Source organism: Notamacropus eugenii, chromosome 6, assembly GCF_028372415.1.
Source record: "Notamacropus eugenii isolate mMacEug1 chromosome 6, mMacEug1.pri_v2, whole genome shotgun sequence".
In the NCBI taxonomy this organism is placed as follows: Eukaryota; Metazoa; Chordata; class Mammalia; order Diprotodontia; family Macropodidae; genus Notamacropus; species Notamacropus eugenii.
In genome coordinates, this window is record NC_092877.1 from 364,517,325 (window position 1) to 364,530,522 (window position 13,198).

At 46.2% G+C, this 13,198-nt stretch overlaps 1 protein-coding gene across 4 annotated transcripts in view; it reads right to left on the reverse strand.

Annotated features, from left to right (window-relative positions):
- PPM1L (protein phosphatase, Mg2+/Mn2+ dependent 1L) overlaps positions 1-13,198 on the reverse strand; it is a 313,084-nt gene that overhangs the window by 180,707 nt on the left and 119,179 nt on the right. The gene's annotated exons all lie outside the window — the stretch shown is intronic.

The following is a 13,198-nucleotide window of genomic DNA, read 5'->3' on the forward strand; positions in this document are numbered from 1 at the left end:
CCCAGGTCCCCAAGTTACCATTTTACCCCAAAAGAGAGACTCAGGAGCCAAATGTTCATTGCCAGAAACGAGAGTCCAAGAACTGGTCTTTTTGTCTTTGCATCCCTGTGGTCTGAGAGCCCAAGCCAGCCAGGAAAGGAATTCCCCTGGACACACCCATCAAGGCATCCTCTGCCTGAAGACCTCCATTCCTCTCTGGCCAGACCCTTCCACTTGAGGTGACTCTAACATTTTTTTTCCTAACTTTGAGCCTAAATTTGCTCTTTTTGCAACATCTACCCACAGTTTCTGGCTCGTTCCCCTCTGGTCCCAAAGTCTCTTAGTCCCTGATGTGCATGACAGCCCTTCAAATACCTGAAGACAGCTATCACGTCCTCCCCAAGCCTTTTCTTTTCAGGTTATATCTCCCCACTTCCAGCAACCCTTGCTAGTGCAGCAAACTCGCAGTCAGGAAACTTCATCCACCACTACAGCCCAACATGTCTTGGCAGCTTCCTGTTTTGTAGAGCTGCCTCAGGGCACTGAGACCCCAGAGTAGTGACTGGGTCATCGGCTCATAGGAGGCATTTAATAAATGCTGGTTGGAATTGAATTGAAAGCATCCACTTCCTCCTCTGTGGTCCTCTGCTGCAGCCTTTCATGTTGGCATCTTTTTTTAAAAAAAAAATAGCATTTGTTTTATACTTTATTCGATTTAGGGGGCTCAGTAAATAAAAACAATGTCCTTCGGTCTCACCTTCACTTTCTGACATGTGAGAAACATGACAGATGAGAAGCGTGCAGGAAATGCTATTTGGTTCATGTCCCAGGAATGCCATTTCCCAAGAACGCTGAGTGAGCGATTCCACAAGCCTGGCCCTTGTTGGGGGGAGGAGCACGCCACACTATTTATGATGCTTTTAGCAAGATTTCAGTGGCATAAATTTGGGCAACACAGGAACTACCTTGAAGGCATTTCCTCCTATTAGTCCCTTTTCTTCTTGGGGGGGGGGGGAAGGGGGGATAGTTTTTAGCCATCACAAAAATGAGGAAGGAAGCTGGCCCTGTGCACATTGCATCATGGAAGGAAAGGTCAGGTGAGGGTCTGTTGAGACCCTTGCCAAGGTGGGAGACAGGCCGCTCGAAAGAAGTAATCCAGCCATCCTTCTTTAAGCACGACATGACACTGAATTTATCATGCAATGGTTTAGAATAAATTCTTACTACAATCAAATGATATATGTCATTCATCCAATAGAAAGCATTTAGAAAACACATTCATTATACCCTCAGGCTCTGACATAACAATGAAATATTTTTCTTTCAAATGAAACACAGACACTGAGCACAGAATTATTCTTCTCAGGAAATGCAGTTCTGATCCAATAAAAGAATGAGAATCTATACTCAGCTATCTTTTCACAGTTAATCCAAGAACGACATTTTAACATTTCTTTTTTTGACCACCCCATCGTGCCTCACACCTACCTCGACCTTTTACCTCCTCTTTCTATGAGCCTCTAGGGAAAGTGATGAAAATAAGGAGGAATAACAGAAGACAGAGCAGAGACAAACAGAATCAGGGTCCAAGAACTCAAGAGAACCTCAGAGGCAATCTAACCGAGCTCCCTCGTTTGACAGAGAGAAGAATGGAGAATGGTGAAGTGACTTGCCTTAGCTCGTAGTCCTCTGTGGCTGGATTTGAACCCACATAATCTGGATTCAAAGGCAACGCCGTTTCCATGGTACCATGCTACTCCCCACAGAAGCACAGCTGGCCCAAGCCCTGGCTAAACCTATCTGCTAGATTTATTGAAGTCTCATAAGCACCTACTATGTTCTGGAGACATAAATACAATAAATGCACCAATGCCTACTAGCATGATGCTCCCCCTTTCCTAAAAGTAAGTTCTCCAGAAATTCAGCTTCATCCCATTCGTTCCCCTCAGCACTGCCTTCAACCCTATTCCCAGTTCCCAGAGGCACTCTCTGTGCCAACTGCAGGATATGCCAGCCCCACACACCTAGCCCTGAACACACAGAGACTGGAAATTCACTGCTCCATCTCACATGGATGGCATTCCTTGGAGCCAGGGACTGTCTTACTTATCCCACACTTAGTCATAAGTCATTTCATATAGTAAAAGCTTAATATGCAATAATGCTAATAATTAACAATGACATAGCACCTTAACAGTTGCAAAGCACCACCTGCACCCTAGAACAAGGCTGTGACAAAGTGTGTTATTATCCCCATTTTACATATGGGGAAAATAAGGCTCAGAAAGGTTAAGTGACTGAGTTACCTAGGGTCACACAGCTAGTAAGTGTCTGAGGCTGGATTCTAACTCGGCTCCTTTCAATTCCAAGTCTGCCATAAACTAAACAGAGCTGCTAAATATGAACACTTGGCATAGTAAAAAATGCCAAAATGGCACAGGTCTGCTAGTGTCATGGAAGCCATTCTGAGAAAAGATGGAGGCACTTTTGTTTGCAGCTTATATTGGGCCAGCTCTGGAAAACGGCAGGGCCTTAAAAGTACTTAGTGGAGTAGGCAGATGGCAACAGATTATCAAGGATGATCTGTACACCTTTATGAGGTCCAAATAAAGAGACCCAATAAAGAAGTAAAGGAAAAGCAGCCATGCTGGTCATGTAGCAAGAGTAAGAAGAAAGATGGCAGGGTGACTAATGGGCTGTCTTGTGAAACGTTGAGAGAACCAGTGATGGGGACTCCTTGAGACCTCAGGAGGATTCATGAAAAACCTCAACAAGATGGACTGGAGTTTGCAGACCTACCAAATACAGATGACAAAGCAAGCAGACTTCAAGACACAGGCTCTGTGGTTTTGATAAGGAAGCATTCCTACTCCTGACAGAACAACAGATGCTGTGGATATCATGCCAACCTCACTTCTGTTCTCTCCTCTTTGTCAGGCACCAGGATGTACCCATTGTGGCCAGATACAACAGCCTGTGGGCCTTCACACCCAACATTAGACACAGAGTGCCTATGGCACGGTGAAAAGTGTAGAGGACCTTGCTTCATTTCCCAGCTCTGACATTTGTTACTTGCATGACCTTGGGTAAGCCACCTCACCTCTGAATCTTTTTCTCATCTACTATATAAAATCAAGGGGTTGGACTGTTACAAACAAGGTCCTTTCCAGCTAAATGTATGCTTTAGTGATCTGTCCATTCCCGACACAATGAGAAGATGGTATCCATATAAGAAATGAGATTCTCTGTATGGCATTCTTGATGTTCCATAATCTGGGTCCTACTCAATTTTCCCAGTGTTTTCTACTCTCTAGCATGTGGGTCCTATATCCTCCTCCCATCTGGCCTTCACATTGTTACCAATACTTTCCATTGATGTCTCCTTGTCTTTGATCCTATAAGAATGGGAAAGAGAACTGATCTTAGAGGCAGAAGACTTCAACTGATGTCTTGTCTCTCTGCCCCTTACTTTACATGTGCAGATTGTAAGGCATGGCTGTTCAATAGCAACTAGATGCCTCGGTCTCCTCATCTATCAAATGGGGATGATACATGTACTACCCAACTCACTGGGCTATTACAAGGAAAAGTCCTCTGAAAATCTAAAGACTATAAGTGAGCTATGATGACTACTCCCCATCTAGAAAATACTTTCTATAGAGGCAAATCCATGACCTACCTCCTGTCTGAAACCACCAGGAGGTTGTAGTCCTCCCATCCGCCTTTGCCCTCTCCCTTCTCCAAACTCCATTGCCCTTGGAGTCATTAATCACCCCACTTACCAGTAAGTCAACCAATACTTAATAAGCAACTCCTGTGCTCCAGGAGAAAGCCGGCAAGGCAGATCAGGAGATGGCCTTCAAGGCTATAGAACCTATCTTGGACACATACTGACACATACCCAAATCTTCCAACTCTGATGAAATCACAGTCCAATTAAAAAAAAAAGCCCTGGCACATTGTGCCAGGTACTTGGGATACTGAAATGATACAGATTCTCCCCTCAAGGAGCACCCATTCTACTAAACTCCTAGCAATTAGTTATAATCTGTCTTGCGTTGTTTGATAATTAGTGCCATTAACCTTGTCTCCCCAGTTAGACCCCAAGTTCCTTGAGAGGAAAGAATAGGTCATAGGCTTCCTGAGCATCTTCCCCAGGATAAGCATAGCCCTGAGTATGCTCCCATCCCTCCATTAAATCCCTGTGGATTAAACAGCTCTTCTCAACCCCAGCATTCAAAAGAAACTCCATGGTACTTTAAATAAAGAGTTGAAATCTCATCTCCCTTTTTAAGACCAACAGACACAAACATGCCAACCTTAACAGCCATAAAGAGTAGCACAAACTGTCAACCTGTAAGGTTTTTTCTTTTAAATTCATAATTTTATTTAACCTACCATTTGTCTTGACATTCATATCAAACAGTATTTTGAAATGGTACTGGGATAAAATCTTGCTCATCCTGTGTATCAGACACTTTGAGAGACTATTTTTCATAGGAAAAACACTGCCCTAGATCCTCAAATTCCTTCTCCAAAGGTGTGCTTAGTAAAGACAGGAACAGGCCATTCTGTTGCACCAGTCCTGTCAAGGATCATGGAGCAGCCATCCTCCAAGAGTTGCACCTAATTCAACATCTCAATGTCGCTCAATGAATTGGGTCTTAATTGAGCATGGTCATTATTCTCATCAGGATAACACAGACATAGCAACTCATTTGTTCCCTAAATGTTTAACAACACGAGTTTAATTAAATGCTCTCACAATCGAGGGATGCAGGACCAAATGTCAGCAGGATTTAAACCTGGCAGGGAACGCCTCAGCCACAGCATGCATGAGATAAAATGCCCGATTCCAAACGTCTGGCTCCCCAGGATGGTGTCACATGGAGGTGGAATATATTTCAGGCAAGGATTAATATATGCTCACTATATTTAGTTCCTACTTGTATGGTTTCTCTTCTTACAGATGCAGAGCAGGGATTTCTTGCTCTCCCATTCCCAGGCAAGATTACAGATATAGGATGAAGCCAAGCATAGGGAAACTTGGGGATAAGAACAGAAAAACTGATGAGGACAAGAAAGTCCTTTCTGTGAGTATTCTTGTTCTGAATCACCTAAAGCTGGACTAGACGGAAATGTAATGGTCAATCTTGGTCCTAGACAACAGGGCACTGCTCATAAAACTAGACTGGCCTTGTTTCCAGAGGCATCTGGCCACTCCCACCAAAGAAGTGCTGAGCCTGGCATCCACGCACCAAATGGGCAGTGGAGGCCATTGGCAAAGCATCCCTGGTAACCCTTAGCAAGAGTCCTTGGTGAGGGGTTCGTCCAGAGAAAGCTGCCCAGCGCAAAGAGAACATTTTCAGAGATGAAGAGGGTGCCCATGGGTGGTTCTCACTGACTCTGTCTTCCGAGAAGGCAGCAATGCCACTCACTGGGGCAATCTGCCTTTATGGTTAGGGTCCTCAGAAGTCTGAAAGAAGCCAGAGAAACCTAAGGCAGAAGGGGAAGAGGGAGAGCATTCCAGGCATAGGAGATAGCCAATGCAAAGGCCCAGAGATGGGAGATGGAGGGTCATGTTCAAGGAACTGCCATAAAATGAGCTTCTACTTCAAACAGCATCCCGGGATCATGGGCTTCTGAGCTCATTCTCGTTTCTTTTAGGGGAAGAAGCAGTAGGGAGGGAAGCTAAAGTGCCCAAGGTAGAACCCAGGGCATGGAAGCATGGAACTGGAAAACATTTTCACAATCCTTTCCAATGCTCATTGCCAATATGACTGATATTAGCAGAGGGCTGCTCAAGCATTTTCGGTTTGTTAATAATTACAATAACAGGAAAATATTTAATTATTCCCATGTGTATAGCTCCCTTCATTTGTGGATTCGAGGTGCTTTGTAACAAGTTATCTGCCAACACTCTAAGAGGATCAAAAAATATCCTGTCTATTTTCCAAAGGAAACAAAATGACTTTCCTTTAAGAAAGCCAATGAATCAAGGAAGAATGACCATTCAGGGAGACATTGGCAAATTAACCTCCCCCACGTCTTAGGAAGACAACTCCCTCCTTGCCACTGCTGCTGCCAAAGCAGTTTTCCTAAACCAGGGTCATCCCTCTCCTCAATAAACATTAGTGGCTCCCTACTACCTCTAGGCATAGAAAGAAGCAACTCTGGAGTTCAAAAAGCCCTTTGGAGCCAAGCCCCAGCCCCGGCCATGGAGAATTACTAGGCATTCCTCTGCTTGGTAAACTCCATCTCCCTTAGCCTGCTCTGGCCTTGCCAGTCCCTCCTTACCTCCACCCCTTCAAAATTCACCACCCTTCCTGGATTCCCGTGGCTGCTAGAATGTCAGCCCAAGTTATCTAGAATCTAATCTGTATATACCTACGTATGTCTGTACTATCTGCTCCCCAGACCTAGAGGACGGTCAGCCTTTCGGCTTGTCTCTGGATCCCCAAGGCCTAGGGTAGTGCCAGGCTCTGGGAGCTGTTTAACAAATGCTTGGTGGCTGATTAACAGCCTCAGATTGTGCTTTTAAGTGGTACCTAGGTTCTGAGGGTCTTGACCTCTTCTCGAGGTCAAGTTCCTTTAAAGGAAGGCTTACAGAAACATTTGGGGGGAACTCAAAATACAGTAAGGAGAAGTCATTAAAAAAACACAAAGAGAAGGAAAATGACTGCGAAGTCACGGACCTCTTCTGGACAGTCTGGTAAAGACTGTGGGTCCCTTCTCAGAACAGGCTTTTAATTAACTGAAGGAAATGCTAAACTTCTGCTCAGCTTCCGTTCCTCATTCCTAGTCACTGACCCCCCGCCTCCACCCCACGTCAGCTATAATCTTGAGGACACAGAGATGAAACCTTTATTAACTACGTACTAAGTGCTAGGAAGCCTGCTGTGTGATGAAGACACAAATACAGACAAGACAGCCGCTGACCTCAATGAGCTCCAACTCTCGAGGGTGAAGAACACCCCATGGAGAAAGCTGGAAAGAAATGAGAGGAGGAGGAGGCCTAAGCCCGGTCTGCTGAGGACAGCCTGACTGCGGATCATTCAGCCCCCCTTGTTTTAAGAAGGCAGGCAGTTCTTTCCTCCTGGTCTAACCAGGGGGACTTACCCTGGCTCCCTCCCCAGAGCTCCACAGCAGCATCGAGCACAATCCACATCACTGAAAGCGAAAACGGGCACATATTGCTGCCCACTCAGGCACCAAGCTCAGCCATCATCCTGAGAGGCTCAAAAGAGAGCAGTGGAACGGGATGCAGAGCTGCCACATCCATGGCCAATGGCTCAGCTCCTGACAAGCCCACAGAATGGGGGAGCAGGAGGTCACCTCAATCACAGCCAACTCAAGCCCATGGAGAGTAGGGATTGTCTCATTATTTGTTTGGCTGTTTTTTTTAAACTCAGATTTATTTGCAGTTCCAAATTGCCCATCCACCTACCCATTGAGAAGGCAAGAAAAAAAGCCATGACATGCATGTGTGTATAGGCATGTGTATGTGTGTCTGTGTGAGAGGGAGAAAGAGAGAGAGAGACAGAGAGGCAGAAACAGAGACACAGAAAGACAGAGAGAGAGAGAGAGAGACAAAGAGAGAGAGAGAGACAGAAAGAGAGAGAGACAGACAGACAGACAGAAACGGAGACAGAGACAAAGAGAGAGAGAGAAAGAGAGAGAGAGAGACAGAAAGAGAGAGAGACAGACAGACAGAAACGGAGACAGAGACAAAAAGAGAGAGAGAGAAACAGAGACAGAGAGAATGTCTTTCTTTGAACTGGTACCCTCAGTGCCCGGCACAGCAACTGGGATGCAGGCACCATTTAATAAATGCCTGATGGTTGATTGAACAAATATAGGCAATGATCCTTGTAATCATGACCTGCCACATACTGCTACCATCATTCTTGTTACTATGACCAGATCTGGAGCATGGAATGCCAGTAAGAGGTGCTGCATGGATCTGGGAGGGTCTCACTGACCACCCCTCATTTGGTGCTTCACCACAGGCTGGCCAGCGTGTACATCTCAGGACTGAATCAACAGCCAGACCTCAGAGGCTATATAGGGCATTTCCTGGCTGTCCTGGGATGGAAGGCCGCGGGGAGCGGTGAAAGGAGGGCTGAACAAGGAGTCACCAAACCCTATGGTCCCTCCCTGTGACACATTCAAGCTGTGAGTCCCAGGCACTGGCTGAGGCTTATGAGTCTAATCCAGAGGCAGGCGGTTATCCCTGGTATCAGGGGGGACTCCCCAAGTCACAGATCTGTGGCATGCTAAATATAGATTCAGGGGCCTTAAAAACCAGATGGTCCCATCAATAGTTAAGTTACAGAGCAAGTCCTCTGGTTCCTCCGGCTATTTCCCTTATCCCATGATGCTTCTCAACTCCCCAATGGAAACCGCAATCTCTTGGAGAGCAAGAACCATGAAATGGCCTATTCTGTACTCCTCCTAGCCCCAAACAGTGTCTAAAACAGAACTATCACACAGTAGGTCCTTATTCTGTATGCACTGAATTGGATTAACTAAATCAGATTTTGGCAGATTTTGTCATATCTTGCCCCCACTATCTCAGCTCCTTTCTTTTCCTCTCCTTTCCCTTTTTCAGGACTTGTTTCTCAAAGCACACCATTCCCACCAAGCTGTTATATCTTTATAGAACAGAGACCCCTCTGCATGCCCAGCACGTAAGACACTGTAATAATACGAGCCAGCATTTCTACAGACTTTAAAGTCAGTCAAAAGGATCTGCATATGTTATCTAAGAACCAGGGGAGGCAGGAGCCATTATGACCCTCATTTTGCAGTTGAGGAAACTGAGGCACAGGGAGGTTAGGTGAGTTGTCCAGGATCACACAGCTGGTACGTATTAAGCACTTTCTGTGTGCCAGGCACTGTCCTAGGATAATCGCTGCCCTCAAGGTGCTTACAATCTAATGGGGAGACAACATGCTAATATACACAAAGTAAGTTAGACCCATGAGCTACAGAGGGAAGGCACTAGAAATTCAGGTCTCACTGACTCCAAGTCCAACTCTCTCCTCACTCCACCTCCCAACTGCCACGCATGAGGTATTTAATAAATGTTTACACAACGTTAAAGCTGGGCACCATAATTATCATCTAAAAAATGAAGGCTCTCTGTCTATCATTAGAATCTACAGCTTCCTTCCAGGCTCAGCCCATGAGCAGCCTCCTACAGGGAGCCCCCACACCCCCAGCAGTTTGGAGGAGCTCTCTCCCCGCTTCTCATATCTCATCTTACATACCACAATTAGAACGGAAGACCCTTTGGAACAAGAACAGCTTTCTATCTTGTTTCTGTGCCCCCAATGCTCAGCACACAGTCGGCTCTTAGTAAATCCTCATAGCACTGGACTGGACTTGTTTTCAGAGGCATTAGGTCACTCCCACCAAAGAAGTGCTGAGCCTGGTGGCCTGGTACCAAACCCAGCTTCCTGGCCTACAGAGGCCTTCAGCACAGCATCTCCAGGCTCCGTGAGGAGTCCCACGTGAGAGGGACTCATCCCTGCAGAGAAAGTCAATGAAGGCAAAGTGAGTATTTTCAGAGATGAGACGTGCTTTGGCCCCTGGTTGGCTCTCACCGACTGTCTTCCTGGCAGGTGGTAATGCCATTTGCTGGGGCAATCTCCCCTTTCCTCTAGGTTTAGGGACCTCAGGTGTCTGATGCATCCCAAAGGGTTTTAAAATAGCAGTGACTCTCTGTTGCATGTGCAGACATAGGCTGCCCTGGGTCCAACATGAGCCTCCTGGAGGTACCCTCCCATGCCTGGCAGCAGCATGAAACCCCTCCAAACAAGCTGGGTTCAAAGAGCTCTGCCAGCCAGCATTTATAGTATCCCAGAGCAGATCACAGGGGTGTGCCAAGGCTCCAGGTGCGCTCTTCTTTTCAGGTGAAACAAGTTCATTTAAATATGAAACTCTATATCACAATCATGCAGGACTGGCAGAGTGTCCTCAGTATTTATGGTACGTACTTCTGGAGAAATGTTTTTTCCTACACTCTTTATTCTGCTTCAGAAAAAAATTCATTTACTACTTTGTTTCCCTGCAATCATCGATGTTGAGGAAGCCAGGCATTGGGGGTGATGCCCCCACAACACATCAGCATAACCAGAATTATGTGAGCCTGGTCATACCTGGTAGCAGAGATCACATCCTGCCATACTCACACGCTTACAGGCACAAGAGCATTTCAAGGACTGAGGACTGCAGCTGTGTGGGTGCGCAAAGGTTGGGCATGCAGTCTCAGAGTCACAGATCTAGAAAGAGTCCATCTAACCAATCCCTCACATCATAAATGCGGACAGTAGGGCCGAAAGTTGCAGAAGTAATAATGAAACAACATCTCCTATGGGCCAGGCACTGTGCTAGGCACTTTATAATCATCACCTCATTTGATCCTCACAACCCTTCTGACAGACCAAAGCCATTATTATCCCCATTTTACAGATGAGGAAATGGAGGCAGACAGAAATCAAGTGACTTGCCCAGGGTTACACACTCAATATTGAACCCAGGTCTTCCTGACTCCAAGCCTGGCGCTATATCCACTGTGCCACCTGGCCATCTGTGTAAGCCTCAGAGATGGGATTTGAACCTCCATCTCCTGACTCCCAAGCACCCGAGTGATCATTCCACAGGGGTCCTGAAGTGACAGGCTTAGATGAAAGGCATCTCAATTTATTTGGGTGTAAAATGAAGGAGCTGGCCTAGATCACCTCCAAAGTTCTTTCCTGTCCCCAATCTATGAACCAATGATCCCTCTGGGTACTTTGTAAAGCTGCTGTGGAGAGAGGGAAGGATCCCTCCCTAGATACTGCTGTGAGCTGGGCTGGTTCCACCCTCCCCCTCGTGTCCTCTGGCCTTGGTCCAGCCCTCATCTGTGCTGTGAGAGCCTTGTTTGTCCCTCGCGGCTGGCACGTGGTCTCCCTCGTTAGGCTGTGAGCTCCTGGAAAGCAGGGGCTGTTTTTTTCTTTCTTTGTATCCCCCAGCTCAGCACAGTGTCTGGCACGCTGTAACTTTTTGCTGACTGACTTTCAAGGTAGAACGACCCTTTATAAGAGGGTTCTTAACCTGAAGCTCCTGTGAACTCTGGTTATGAAAAATATTTTGATTACTGTGCTGCAATATATTTGGCTTCCTTTGTCAATCTATGAATCTTAGGCATTTAAAAATCTTATTCTGAGGAGGAGTCCATCGATTTCACCAGGCTGCCAAAGGATTCCATGATATTGGATGGACGGACGGACGGATGGATGGATGGATGGATGGATGGATGGATGGATGGATACCTCTTGCTTTAAAGTAAAAGGGACTCCTCTTTCCAGATTCCCTAGTCTGAGCCTGGCAGAAAGGCCAAGCAGGCCTGGAGTGGTTTCCCCTTGATGGGCTACGGAGGTAGCCATGGTGACAGCTTCACCCTCACCCTAACTCTAAAGATTAAAAACAATAACAAATATTTTCAGGAGAGTTTTTATTTACTTTTCTTAATAATAATTGGCATTTATATGATGCTTTAAGGTTTGAAAAGCACCCCCCACACAACCTTAGTTCCCTCCATCTGGAGACCAGGAAGTTAGCCCTTCCTCCTTGGACTCAAACATGCTAGGGGGTGATCCGTCGGGGGTTCATAACCTCTCAGTTGTATCCACGCCTGCCCCTTCTCCAGGCTATGCACATCATAAGGCATTACTGCCATTATCACTATGACTGGTTGTAGTTGAGTTGGTCACAAGGGGTCTACTCAACATGCTGGGGGCCTCCTTTGCTTTTCTCCAACATGGCGGGGCTGTCACTAGGGATGACTGGTTCTTTTTCCTCATCCTCATCCCCAGCCTGTTGCCAGGTTTTGATCCCACATTTCTTCTTTGGAGTCCCTCATCATTATGGGCGGCAGCCTATTCATTCCCACCTGACATCATCCTTGGAGACACATTTCTAATTCCTCAGCAAGTGAGGCTTAGAAAGAACTGGGCATGTGCCCTTGGTCACAAAGCCAGGAAAAGTCGGAGTTGGTACTTGAAGCTGGGTCTTTCCAAATTCCCCATCCTATTTCTTCTACACTAGGCTTGTGAGCATCTCCTACAAAACAGGGGTAGAAACAAGAGGCCCCTTTTATGGCTTGAATTCTTATCCTTTTACTGGAGACTCAGAGGCTGGAAGATGCCCCCGAGTATCACGAAGCCTTTAGAACCCAAGCTTAACCCAAATGGGATTCCCAACAAGCCTAAATCTGGTGCATCTGATGGGGACTGGGGTAGCAAAGAGCAGAAATGGCACAAAAGCATGCCCGGACTCACTAGGAAAAGAAATGGTATTTGGACAGCCTTCTGAATTACTCCAAAATCCTAAGACTGGATCGAGACTGGCAAGAGCGACATCCAAACCCAGCTGAGTGGCAGCACTCAGAACCCTGAGTGGCTACATTTGGCTTCCTAAAAAGCTGTGAGCTGGGGCCTGAACAGATGGACATGTGGATATGCATTTTCAAATAAAATCGCATCTGGATCTGTCAGGCAAGCATTTTGCCAGGGACTATGGTGGAATCTGATGCATAACCACTTGAAAAGTCCTTTTCCCACAGACGATACAAATCGTAGGACAACTATGTGGTGCAATGGATACAATACTGGGCCTAGAATCAGGAAGACTCATCTTCCTGAGTTCAACTCTGGCCTCAGACACTTTCTACCTGAACAAGTCACTTAATTCTGCTTGCATTAGTTCTTTATTTGTAAAATGAACTTGAGAAGGAAATAGCAAACAACTCCAGTATCTCTGCATCTCTTGCAGTATTTCTGCAAGGAAATCTGAAATGGGGTCATAGAGAGCTGGACATGACTGAAAATAACTGAGCAACCACACACAAATAGTACATCCATGCACACAGAAGAAGGAGTCGACAACTATCACCCCAGCAAACATCCTGACGTTGGAGGCATATGGACACAGCCTTGGAGTCTTCTTGCAGTGCCAGCTCTCCTCCACCCCCACCCCCCATCTGCCTTATTTCAGCAAAAGAAATTCTATTTTACTAGATTTAATTGATGTATTATAGAGTGTCTGCTTTGAAATTCATACTGGGTGAAGTGTGGCCTCTTGGGGACACTCGCCTTAACCTGAGGCTTTTGCCCTGGTTCCATCTCTGCATATCACTATCACCCATAGGGTGGCTGTCTTGGTAGGGAGAAGG